General features: G+C 42.8%; 1 protein-coding gene across 2 annotated transcripts in view; it reads left to right on the top strand.

The window, feature by feature from the left end:
* The first annotated feature begins 325 nt into the window (after positions 1 to 325).
* CBX1 (chromobox 1) overlaps positions 326 to 13,646 on the top strand; it is a 50,952-nt gene continuing 37,631 nt past the window's right edge. For both annotated transcript variants that reach the window (XM_044001026.1, XM_044001025.1), the window contains exon 1: positions 326 to 566. The gene's annotated coding sequence lies outside the window, so the exon portion shown is untranslated. The remainder of the gene's footprint in view (positions 567 to 13,646) is intronic.

Raw genomic sequence — 13,646 nt, 5'->3', positions numbered from 1 at the left:
ATTCACAAGACTGGTCCAAGGGCATATTTAAAATGTGCTTCTGCGTCTAAGTAGCCGCCAGGGAAGGGACTGTTTCACTTGTCTCTTTGTATCCCTAGCAACGTACCCGGTCTCTAGACGCTTAATAAATGCTTGTTGCTAGATGGGTTGATTACACGTGCCACAATCCAATCAGACACTACTAGTCCTTCGAGCTGCTACCGGAGCTTGGAGCTTCGTCGAGTGACGTCACCACGTCCCTTCCCTCGCTGGACCCTGGGGGTTGTAGTCTGAACGCGACTTCAAGTTCCACACTGCCCCGCGTTGGGTCGCGGCGCCTGCGCGTTGCTCGCGGCGGGCAGAGCTGAGTCCGGAGCTCTTTTGTTCCGCGGAGCTGGGACGATTGGCTGGGCCCGGGGGATCTTCGCTTAGCCTAGCTTAGGTGAGGAGGGGCATCAGGCGCCAGCCGCGGCCGCAGCTCCTTCTGGCATAGACAGCTCACCCTCCTTCTCGCCGTCCCCAGCCTCCTGCGACGCGCTAGCGGCGCGACACCGATTCCCCCCGGGTTGAGTCGACGCTGCTCTGAGGTAAGGAGGGAGGGGTGTGTGTATATATGTGTGTGTGTGTGTGTCTGTGTGTGTGAGCGTGTGTATATGAGAGTATGTCTCTGGTGACCCTGGGAGGCCGGGGGGGCGGCAGGGGGCGGGGAAGGCGCTTGGCCGATGAGGATGAAACCGTTGGGAACCTGGCGCGCGGGCGACACCCACCCCACCCCCTCCCCCATCGCTCCCCCTGCCCTCGGCCCATTCCCGCGCGCGGACCCCAGAAGGGGGGCGGGGCTCGTGGAGCGCGCGCGCGGCGCCTGCGAATCCCGAGCCGAAAACGGCCGGTGTGGTGGTCTGGCCTCCCGCACGTGGGGGCAGCGGCTCGCGGGGGGATACTTAGCTCGTACAAGTTGCTGGGGACCCTTGGGTAAGGGCCCATTGCCGAGAAGGAATGTTGGCCCCAGGACTGTGGAGGAGGAGGGCCAGGGCTGTAGCTACTTTAGCCCGTATTGTTACTACCCGCTATACTGTAAAAGAAAGGGGGTGGGGCAGAGATGGCATTGTACGCCCTTCTTCTGCCAGGTGGGGAGGAACGGCCGTTGTCGGCTTCTGGATTTTTGTAGCAAATGGAAGTTTATGCATTTAAGAAGAAAACTTGAGGGTGAATAACGTTCTGGAATTCATTTCCCCACCTCCGCCTTCCCCTGTCGATTATCCCCAGTTGATGCAGTCTGTAGCTTGTTTGTACATAGTTTGCATGTTGTCCACTTTACGTGAGCTTCTTGAGAGCAGGTACTGTCTTTTGCCTTTCTTTGTATCCCCGGCGTTTAGCCCCGTTTGGCGTGTGGAAGGCGCTTAATAAATGCTTGACGTATGTAGTTGTATGCATGTTGTCTCCCCCATTTGACAGGGCACGGATTGTCCTTTTTTCTTTGTATCCCCGGCACTTACAGCTCTGTACCTGGTTCGGCGTAGGCACTTAATAAATCCTTTTTTTAACTGACGAAGCATTAAGACAAAAATCTTTAGAAACCAAAGTTCTCTTGCTTGATGTACTTAATACTAGCAACTAGTAACGGGATTTCGAAATAAAAGATCACCCATGTTCCATTATAAATATCATTAAATCGTTACGTATCGCAACCACCCCCACCCCCCTTCTAGATTTATTTTCCCCAAAAGATTGTGGTGGCAAACTTGTACTCAAGTTTTGGTTAGACTCGGGAGTGAGGAAGACCTGGGGTTGAATCCCAACTCAGACACTTACTAGCTGGTTGATCCTGGGCAAGTCCCTTAGCCTTTCTTCAGTCTCTGTTTTGTAGTCTATAAAGCAAGAGAAGTTGTGTTCGGTGGCCTCTAATCTGTGATCCCGGGGAAAGCCCCCTCTGCTTTCCCTCCCTCCCTGGTCGGTCTTCTGGCATCAAACAGATCTTTGAAACTTCGGAGATTTGAGCTGATAGGGGACCTGGACACTCAAGTATTTGATATGAATTAAATTCAATAGTTCGTGGTGGGAAAGCCTAGGCGTTTGTTAACCTGCTGGTTGATAACTTGAATTGAGCCATACCCTGAGGCTTTGAGGGTTGGCGTATTAGGCTTGAGTTGTGTTTCGCTATAACGGCTTTTGTCCCACAAATTTGGGCCCTTCCTGGCTGGAGGTGACTGTGTTAAGGTACTGTAACTACCTTCTTTGGGTAGGTATTAATGAGGAAGCTCCTGAGGGAAACTAGAAACTGACACCTGGGATAAGGGAGGATGGGGAGAGAGCCATAGCTTTGGAAAGAATTCCCCTGTAAGACTAAGTGTGTAGAAGAGGATGCCTTTTCTTTTTTACTTTTTAGAAATTTTGGAGTTTCTTGGGAGCCAAATAACGGAGATCCGGAGTGTGGGATCTTTGAGTTATTTGAAAGCAGCAACTTTCACTTCTTTCAGCACTACCCAGAAGCCTGAGTTCTGAGTTCTGTAAGGGCTTTTTATAGTATTACTATATTAGCAGGTGGCATCCTGGCCATGTCCCTTTGCTTGTGTTGTTTTTCATGCCTGGAGTGCAGTCTCTCCTCACCCAGCTTCCTTCAGAACTCAGTTTAAGCATCGTCCTTCCTCCGACATGGGGGAGGTGCGATGTCACTGGAAATAGTAAAGAGGTCTCTATTTTTTTCCTTTTTCCCAACTTGTACCTTCTACCCTCCCTATCTTAGGCATAGTTTGCATTTATTTATATGTGTATGTGTTGTGTCCTTCTGTGGGATGTAAGTAAGCTTTGTGACTGCAGGGGGCTTAATAACTGCTTGTTGATTAATGAAGTTACCTAAAGTGCAGCCATTTTTCTCCTTTCTTTCACCGTTGCCCCTAAATGAAGAGTCATCTCAGTAGTTAGATGAGTATCTGAAAGGTCCAAAAATGAATAAAGGCAAGAAATCTTTTATGCTGTTATCCTTCCTAGATGCCTTCCAGACATTTATATGAAGATAATACAGTTAAAGGAAGCCTCTGGGCTGTGGAAAATCTTCATCTGTTTTGTTCTTTCTCTAGGATGACATTTTTCTTCCCAATAGCTTTTATGTTTCAAATTGTTTTTCTCTAAAAGTGAGTAGGGGATATAGAGGATATTGCTACAGCCTACTGCCAGGTTCTTGATGAGAAAATGTATGTTCCTACTGTTTTTTTCTCTGTGTTTCTTTGTACATATGGTTAGATACTTTTCATTTTTCTAACCCCTCCTGGAAAAAATATACCATTGAAATACTTTGCCAGTAGTCTATTAGAAAGGAATTTTTAAAATGAGAACTCAAGTACACCTTAAAAAGAGGATTGTTATATTTTAATGTAATTTTCCAAAGGACATATTAGAATCATAAGAACAGTAGGTGTAGTTTTGTTCCCTAGGTACAAGCATTTATTAATCACCTGCTATGTTTTAGGCCTCATGCCAGGTATTGGGGATACAAAGAAAAACAAAGTCGACCTTTCCTACTGTACATTCTTTGCACATTGGGGAATCAGGAAAGGCCTCATGAAGGGAGACTTGAAGGTGAACTTTGTAGTAAGGTGGTAGAGATTCTAAGAGGAAGAGGTGAGACAGAGATTGATGGAGTGTCACATAGAACAGCAAGTAGGCCATTTTCACTGGAATGTGGAATGGGTTAAAACAACTAATGTGAAATAAACCTAGAAAGAGGTCTGGAGACAGATTGTGAAGGGTTTTAAATGTCAAACAGAATTTATTTTTATTTTAGTCCAGAGGTAGTAGGGAGCTGCTGAAACTTTTTGAGCAGTCTGACTCTGGCAATCGATAATATTCCTATAAACATTTATCCTGTAATGGTATGGTATTTGTTGTTCACTCATTTCAGTTGTATAAGACACTTTGTGATCCCATTTGGGAATTCTTGGCAAAGATACAGGAGTGGTTTGTCATTTCTTTCTTCAGCTTGTTTTACATATGAAGAAACTAATTTGTAACAGGATTTTAAAAAGAGTAGAAAAACAGTTCAGCAAAACTAATCAGCACATGACCTGCTTAATAGTCATAGTATATGCATAATCAGTACCCACCTCTGCAAAAGGAGAGGTACATTTTCTCATTTCTTCTTTGGAGATAAGCTTGTTTTGATTTGCATTTCTCTAATTTTTATTAAGTTGAAGCAGTCTTTCATATTAGTTATTAGTAATTTGTAATTATTATGAGAACTGTTTTTTTTTCCTGTCATCCATTGAGGAAATGGCTCTTTGTCTTATGTATTCATAATAGTTCCCTATACATCTTAGATACCAGGCCCTTATCAGAGATATTTGAAGCAAATATATTTGCATCAATTGACAGCTTCCTTTAATCTGATTGCATATATTTTGTTCATTCAAAACTTTTTCAATTTCATGTAATCAAGATTAGCCATTTTATCTTTGTGTTCACCCCTTGTTTGGTCACGAACTCTCTCTCTAGCCATAGCTGTGGTAGGCACCTAATCTAGTTTTTTTCTATTCTATTCTATATCACAGGACTATTAATATTCAGATTTCATTTCCTCTGTAAGGTTGTCCTGTATAAAGCTTAAGATATTGGTCTAAATCCAGTTTTTGTCTAGCTGCTTTACATTTTTCCCAGCAGTTCTTGTCACATAGAGAGTTCTTCCCCAAGTAATTTATGCCCTCAGGTTTCTGTTTTTTCCTTTATCTAGTCTGTTCCACTGATCCACGTTTTCTTTTACATCGTTTTCTTTTACATCTTAAATGTACTAAGTTGGGAGCCAAAATAGGCTCCAGGTTCTTGATTTTTAGTATCTTTATGAGTAAGAAGTTGCAGAAAAGATGCTTATCTACATTGATTGGTAGATGGAGTTTCTCATTCTGGAGCTCCCCGTACCAATTAAGTCACAGGTCTAGTTCCTATCTTGGTAAATATGGAGTAGAATTTATCAGTACTGTAAACATAAAATGAACTTTACAGAAACTGTCTCTGGTAAAACTTGATCCCCTACCTCCATTGAGTTGAATAATAGCAAGGATTTCCCAAACGGTAAAGACAATTGAAATAATCAGATACTCTCTCCAAGATAAATTGGAGAAATTATTCAAATGTGAGCAAAATTCTGGACAAGGACAAAGAAAGCCCAATATTTGAATTAGTTGACTTTTACCAAGTTAGTCTTTGCTAAATTTAGATTTTGTAATTTCTGAGAAAGGATCAGTGTTAAAAGTGAGAAGTATCATGTAAAATGGAAGGGGCTTTAGATTTGTAAATATTTCTTATGTTTAATGCTAGACAGGACATCCTAGGCAAGCCCTCTTTTTTTTTTCTTTTTTTTTAAACAGATGAGGAATCTGAAATATAGAGATGTTAAGCAAATTGACACAGGAGCAGAAGCCAAGGATTTGAACCTAGGTTTTAAAATTCCAAATTTCACAGTATTTTCACTAGGTCTTGGATTTGAATACCTTTTTTGCCACTTAGTACCTGTGTGACCTTTGGACAAATCACTTTACCTTAGAAGCATATCCTCAAAATGAGAGAGGTAGTACTCTTTGAAATCTATGGTCCTGTGATCCAATATCTGAGAAACTTTTCTTTCTCTTTACTATTTACAGGCCTGTACTGAATTGAAAGTCGTTGCTGGTAAATTTGGACCTTCATGGAGGAAGAAGATTTTAATCTGTGAATGCCTCCAAATTTATAATTTTTTTGAATTCTGACTTAACCCTAACTTTGTTTGACTTTTTCTTCCTTTAAAAGGTCTTTAGGGGAAGGACCCTATACTGGGTAAGCTTTGTTGGCCCTTTAGAGGTCAGTGTGTTCTATATTTTGGAAGCAATTCTGGCTCCTGTGACTTCAACTCTTAGTAGTTTAGTCCATACCAGTTACTGCCAGAGCGAAAACCATTGACACATCTCAGACTGGGTTTGTGAAGGGTCCCACAGAACAGCCTAGTGTGGGGTTCTTAGAGTACCCAAAAGCCAGGGCTCCTTTAGGGGGTGGAATTCCTGCTCATTATGTAAATATGTGGCATGCTGTCAGGTTTTTCATCTGGTAAACATTCCCTTCACCAATAAAACCACATCCTGAGGAACAGACAAAGGTAGTTTTGAATTATTACTGGAAGAAGGTGTGTGTGTGTGTATCAGGGATGTTATATTATAACATATATGGATATATTCAGAAACAGGAGCATTTCCCAATTGCAGTTTAATCTGGTTGGGGCCACATTTGGGAATGTTGCAGCTGTGTGTTTGACACTTCTGTATATGATTAGGCTTCCTCTTCCTCTTAATAACAGCTATGCAGTGCTTTTGACAAGACACATTGTTTTCCTTTTTACCACTGGGGCTTTGTCATTCAAGTTCTTCTTGCTGATCATCCTCACCAGCTAGGTGGTGAGCACTGGCCCCAAAGTTAGGAGGACCTGAATTCAAATCTCACCTCAGACACTTCCTGGCTGTGTGACCCTGGGCAAATCACTTAACCCCAATTGCCATAAACATCGGGGGCCATCTCCAGTCGCCCTTTTATATATATCTTGTCACTGGACCCAGATGGCCCTGGAGGAGAGTGAGGTTGGTGACCTTGCACATACTTCCCTCACTTAAATCCAGTTCACTGCAAGTCATGACATCAACTCCTGATGTCATGATCCTCTTTTAGAAGGAAGGACAAACAACAGCTGATTTTCCCAAGAGTTGATTTGAGTGTTTTTTTTGTTTTGTTTTTAGTGAGGCAGTTGGGGTTAAGTGACTTGTGCAGGGTCGCACAACTAGTAAGTGTCAAGTGTCTGAACTCAGGTTCTCCTGAATCCAGGGCCTGTGCTCTATCCACTGTGCCACCTAGCTGCCCTATCCCTTTTGCCCATTGAATAAAATCCAAACACTTTATCTTAGGTATTCAAGGCTTTAACACTGTCTAGAACAAAGCAATCTTTCCAGTTTTGACTCTTTCTCCACAGAAGCCCTTCACTTCAACTATAACTACCTTTCATTCTTCCATGCATTTTGCCAGAGGCCAGTCAGTCAACAAGCATGTGTTAAGCTCTTATTGTGTGCCTGGAGCTAAACTAAGCCTTGAGGACTATAAAGAAAGGCCAAAATGCAGTCCTTGCCCTCTAGGAGCTCCTGTTCTAATGGAGGAGACAACTTGCAAATGACAAAGTTCCTTTAAGACATATGAAGTTTAAGCAGAATGTCATTGTAGGGAGAAAGGAGAGCAGACAATGACAGAGAAATGCCTCTTGCAGATGGTTGGATTTGAGCAGTCTTCAAGTTGAAGTAAGCCAGGAGACAAAAGGTGAGAGGGAAGAACATTTCAGGCCTCCGTCAGTAGCTAGTGCAAAAGCTGTGAGGCAGGAGATGGAGTGCTGTGTTGTGTGCAAAAAACAGCAAGAAAGCCAGGACCACTGAATCATAGATTACATCCAAGGAAATAAAGTATACAAGACTAGAAAGGTGGGAAGGGTCCAGATTGTAAAGGGTTTTAAAAGCTTAACAGAGGATGGTATATTTGATCTTGGAGGTAATGGGGAACCACTGGAATTTATTGAGCAAAGGTTAGAGAGGCTATTGCAATGGCCCAGGTGTGAAGTGATAAGGTCCTTAATTGAGAGATGTGAGGAAAGAACCAGGACTTGGCAACAGATTAGATGTTTGAGATGAGTGCAGATAAGTAGTTGAGGATGACAGCAAAGTTGTGAGCCAGAGTAACTGGGAGTGTTGTGGTGTCCTTGACAGCAAGAGAAGTGGAAGAGAGGAGAATTTTTTTGGGAAAGATAAGTTCTATTTTGTTCATGGTGAGTTTGCAATGCATTTAGAACATCCAATTTGAGATTTCTAAGAGGCATTTGGCGGGTAATATGAGACTGGAGATCAGGAGAAAAGTTAGGACTGGATTTGTAGATCTGGAAATCCTCTGCATAGAGATAATTGTAGCCTTGGGAACTGATGAGATCACTAAGTCATGTAGTATTAGAAGGGTTCTTATGTCATGGGCCCTTTTGGTCCTATGGACCCCATCTCAGAATAACATATATTAGTGTTTTTTAATTCATAATTGAAGAAAATACCAAATTTCAGCTAAAGGTTGGTAAAAATAGGTTTGTAATTTTTTTCCCCAACAAAGTTAACACACCCCTGTTAAGGGTTAAAATTCTAGCTAGTCTGTCTAAAATATCTAATGAGTGGTCGCCAATAAATTATAAGCTTTAGCAAGAGTTAGGCTTTTAAGCATTTATTAAGGAAAATAAGAATTTGGTAAAGAGAGAGAGAAAGGCCTAGATTCCTATCTATTAAAGGGAGAGCACATTTCTAGCTCCGCTCTCCACCAGAGTCCAAAGGAAAGAGCGCGAGACTGAGCGCCCGTCTCTTCCTTGCTCCCCCCACTAGTCCGTGTCACTTCCTGACACCAAAGAAAAGACTCCTGGTCTTGCCCTCAAAGACCTTTGCTTCATGGGCAGAACTCTTCTACAGTAAGTCTCCAGCAGGTGGCGTCATTCCAATCGTTACATCCCTCTCCTAAAACATATCCATAGACCATTTTTGGTGAGATGTCTATGGACCCCATTGTGAAGGACTTCTTGATATAGGAGAAGACTCAGTATATCCTTAAGCAGTAGCTATAGTTCATGGGTGTCTCCCATAAACTTCATCCAGAAGCTCCAGCAAAGGATACTAAGAAGTAGCAATCAGACAGATTAGGAGAAAGCAGTGTCCTGAAAACCCAGGAGAGGAGAGGATCCATGGAAGGTGATCAAAAGCATTCAAGAATGTATAGCCTTAAAAAAAAAAAAAGAATGTATAGCCTATATCTGATTTCTTTTGGCCTTAGGGAGGGAGGGGAGGGAAGGAAGGAACCCAAAACTATAAATAAAAATGTTTATTACTTTTTTTAAGTGTTCAAGATTGCAGGGGTCAAGAAGGAAGTTAGAAGATTTAATTTGGCAATTAAAAGATCATTGGTAATTTTTGGGAAAGCAGTTTCAGTTAAATGACATGATCCAGAAGTATTTATTAAGCACCTAGTACTATAAGCAGGGCAGAGTGCTGGACAATGGGATTACCAAAAGGAAAGAAAAATAGGCCCTGCCCTCCTGAAGTTTATATTCTATAGAAATTCCCTTTAGAAGGATAGAATTTTCTACCTTTCTAAATCCCACCTATGAAATTGTAATAAATTATTTTAATCAATTGATTTTGCAGGTTAGCTCTTATAAATCATATTAGGATGTTACTTGAGTAATGGAGGAATAGAAATGTGTACATGGCTCTGTGTAGGATAGCCAGGCTGTAGCTAACTTCCCTATTTCTGCAAAGCTGAGCTCTTGCATAAATAAGCTGATAAGCTAAGTTCTTCATTTCAGCTAGTCCTAACCAGTCTCTTTATATGCCATAATGTCCTAGCCTTTGTAATACTCTAACCAGTAGGAAAGAAAAGTTCACTGTTCAGTACTGCCATACCCCCAAGTCACCCCGTAGCTTATTACAAATCTGCTTGATTCCCTATTCCCTGAATGGGTCCTCCTTTTCTGTTTGCTGTTCCCAGATTATCCCAACCATAAATTGTTGTGTCATGCTCTAGTCAATCAAGAATAAATAACACCTATGTTACTCAAAATTTCATAACTTTTGATTCCTCTTTTGTGTTCCTCTTTATTGAATATGAAAGAGCCCCCTAAAACCCCAAGAGGCATCCTTGGCTACTGAAGAGCCTCGGATCCTATTTAATTGTCGATTGTTAATAAATTGATTGTCTCAGTTTTTCTCAGGCATGTTTCAGATTGCAGTTCTGGGCAAGTCGACCTCAACTGCCTTAAACATATGGGGCCATCTCCAGTAGTCCTGTTTTTATATCACCTAAGTTTCTCCTAGTACTCCCAAAGAGTGATCCTTTTTTTTTTTTTGGCAGGGCAATGAGGGTTAAGTGACTTGCCCAGGGTCACACAGCTAGTAAGTGTCAAGTGTCTGAGGCTGGATTTGAACTCAGGTTCTCCTGAATCCAGGGCTGGTGCTTTATCTACTGCACCACCTAGCTTCCTCAAGCATTCCATATTTTTTAAAGAAAAACTCAATAAAAAGAGAAAGAGGACAAAATCAGGAAAAGTGATCAGTAAGTCTGAAAATATATTATAGTGTTCCACACCTAAGCATCTCCAACCTCTGGAGTGTATTCTTTAATTCCTATTAGATGTCTTCTCATCTCTCTTCTTTGGGGTCATGCTATCAACAAGCATTTAGACATTTCATTTCCTACCTGGATGCTCTCATCTTAGACTTCCTTGTGATATGGGGGAAACCGATAGGAGAATGCACGTGGGTCATTAGGATTCCTCTGTAAAGAATTACACTCTTGCACAAGACCTAATTAGGAATAAGAGAACAGGTTTATTGGGGTACAAGAGAAACCGGCCGGGAGGAAGGTTTTGCCAGAACAAAATGCTTTCCTCCCTGGCTAACTTGTGGGGTGCCATTTTATAGGGTTTAGATGGGGGTGGGTAAGAGTCTCTTATTGGGTGAGGGGCTGGTGGTCTTCCCGAGTTGCTCTGTGGTAGGAAGAATCCCTCGTGAGAGATCTGGTGGTGGGTGTCAACTTTGTCCTGATGGGTCTAAGCAGTCTGCTGATGGTCGGTTCCAGGTGGTCTTCTCCTGGATTACCTCATCCAGATGCTTAGGATGACTGGAATGTAGGGTGATGGTCCTGGAGCATGCTCAGTTCGATCTGTGCCACTTATCTCCGTTAGGTGAGTGTGTGTGTGTCCTTGATTGTGTTCAAGGAGAGGCCTACTTGATTTCAAGGGAGAACCCCTGAGGTTTCAAGGAAAAAGTTCCTTGAACCCCCCAGAGAATTGTTGGGGTGACCGGAGCCCATAATCCTCCCATGACACTTGGCTTCTCCCTCATGCTCCCAGTATACTTATCTTTAGGAAATCTGATCATCTTGCAAAGTTCAATGAGACTTGTTATTCACATTTCTTCAGTATCTTCTCTGCCCATTAGATTGTGAGCTACTTCTTGGTAGGGATTGTCTTTTGCCTCTTTTTGTATGCCCATCCCTTAGCACAATGCCTGGCACATAATAATGTCTTATCAACTCTGACCCTCTAATTGGAAGAGCCATCAACTCCTCCATTTAAGGAGGAGGTGGGGCAGGACAAACCTCTCATTTCCCAGTTGGCTGTACTCATTTTGGACTTCTTTGTCTTCTTCCCCATCCTTCCCTACCAGGTACCTCCTTCCTGCCCCCAGCTTTCTTTTGTCTGTTGTCTTCCCCCCATTAGACGGTAAGCTCCTTGAAGGCAAGGACTATCTTTTTCATATTTTGTATCCCCAACACAGCACTTGGCACATAGTAAGTGCTTAATAAAAGGTTATTAATTGATTTACTACCATTGTGCTAATCAGCCAGGCTACTAAGAACTCATCCAAGGAACTTTCATTCTAAAGGGGAGACAATATTCAAGCAACTTTATACATAGAAGGTGTAGAGAATGCAAATAAAAGGTAATCTCTGAGATAAGCAGGGAAAGGAAAGCAAGCATTAAGTACCTACTATTGTGCCATTCACTGTGCTAAGCCCTTTATAAATATTATATCATTTGATCCAACAAACTTGTGAGGTAAGTTCTGTTATTATCCCCACTAAGTTGAGGAAACTTAAAGGGGGGGGGGGCACGGTGCACTCAGTCTAAGTCTTAAAAAGCCAGGAGGGGGAAAATGAGTGTCATGGGGAAAATAGGGTAAGTAGGGGGTTAGGTAAAGGGGTTGGGGTTTGGGGTCCTTGGGAATTCCTCTTTAAAGAATTACACCCTCTTGCACACAAAAGCAATTAGAATAAGATAATAGTTTATTTAGGGGCTAGGGAAGGGAAGGGAAGGGAAACCAAGAGAGAAATCCCTGGACTTCTCATGGGGAGAAAGGCATGGCACAGAGCATGGCTCTGAGATACCAATCTCCTTGAGCAGGAGACAGGCAGATACTTTTATAGAGGTCTGATGGTGGTCCAATGAGGTGATCCTCTGACTGTGGAAAGTTCCCTTATTGAGGGAGGACCATCCCCCCACTGGTGGTGGCTGGGGGAGTTGGGTGAGCGGTGGCTGAGGATCTCTCAAGCCATCTCTCTCCTCCTTCCAGCACAAAGGCAGCAGCCACACCCAAACTTATCTCCCCAGGGGTGAGGGAGACTTGTATGAAGGGTGGGGGTCCCCGAGTTCAGTCCCTCTGGTTCCACTTATCTCTTTAGGTGTGTCACTCCTTTGGTTTAGTTTCTCAAGGAGAAGGTTCTTTGATGTACCCCAAAGAACTTCTGGGGTGCTCTGGGCCCATAGCATGAGGAAGTAAAACCTGGGGTGGGGAGCCAGTGAAGGAAGGAGCTCGTCAGGAGGTGAAGTATCATGTGTGAGGAAGAACAAAAAAAAGGCCAGTGTCACTGGATCATAAAATAACAGAAGACTGGAAAGGTGGGAAAGGGCCAAGGAAAAATAATGGGTGGGAAGTGGTCTCTCTGATTACCTGGAGAAAATCTTGACCTGAATGGTCCAGTAAGACCTCAGACTCAACCTGTTATATGCAGTTTGTTATATCACTTACAACTCTTTCTGTCTTTCCTCCCTCTCTCCTTCCTTCTTCAACTTCCCCTGCCCCATTTCATCTCCAGCCTCAGACGTAGACCTTCCTGCTTTTTCAGTTAGTAGGATTCTTATGGCTGCCGGGAGGGGATTATTCCTTATCTCAATCCTGTGCTCAAAATCCTTCAGGAGTTTCCTGTTGCCCTTGGACTAAAGGCCTTCCACAATCTGGCACCTGTTTTTTTGTGGCTTTGCTTCATGCTGCTTTCCTTTCTATAGCTCAGTTAAACTGGACTACTGATACTACATCCAAGTTTTACCACCTCTGCTTCTCCCACCCTCTTTCTCCCACAGACACATTTTGAATTATTCTTTAACCTTTAAAGCCCAACTGAGATACCTCCTTTGGTAGAAAGCTTTCCGTGATCTTCCAGTGATCAGTCCCCTTGCAATTCACATAGCATAGCACTTTTCTTGCAAACTTACAGAAATTAAGCATTTACTGAGCACCTACCTTTTTTTGTTTTGTTTTTTTGGTGAGGCAATTGGGGTTAAGTGACTTGCCTAGGGTCACACAGCTAGTAAGTGTTAAGTGTCTGAGGTCGGATTTAAACTCAGGTACTCCTGACTCCAGGGCCTGCGCTCTTTCTGCTATGCCACCTAGCTGCCCTCACCTACCTTTGTTAAACTAACCTGAAGCTATAGATACAAAGTTGAAACAATGCCTGATCTTAAGGACCTCTCTGGGGGAGACGCCCATCCATATAAATAGGAGTAATAGAGCGAGCTTGAGGTTTGGCCTAAAGGAAGAGAAGGATCCTGTGTAGTACTGGGGAGGACCAAGACATGGCAGCGAAGATTGTGTGAGGAACTGAGAAAAGGTAGGTTTGGCTGGTCTGTATAATGAAGGTAAGCAGTGTAAAACAAGACTGGACAGATATCATGGGAGCAGTTTGTGAAGGCCTTTAAAAGTAAAAAAATAGTTTGTTTTATCCTAGAGACAGGAGCCACTGGAGTTTAGAGGTGTGATGTGATCATATCTATGCTTTAGTAAAATCCTGTTGGCAGCTCTGGAGAGTGGATT

The sequence above is a fragment of the Dromiciops gliroides genome, chromosome 4 (genome assembly GCF_019393635.1).
Source record: "Dromiciops gliroides isolate mDroGli1 chromosome 4, mDroGli1.pri, whole genome shotgun sequence".
NCBI lineage: Eukaryota > Metazoa > Chordata > Mammalia > Microbiotheria > Microbiotheriidae > Dromiciops > Dromiciops gliroides.
Note: the sequence above shows the minus strand (reverse complement) of the source record. Positions and strands in the feature narration are given on the sequence as shown.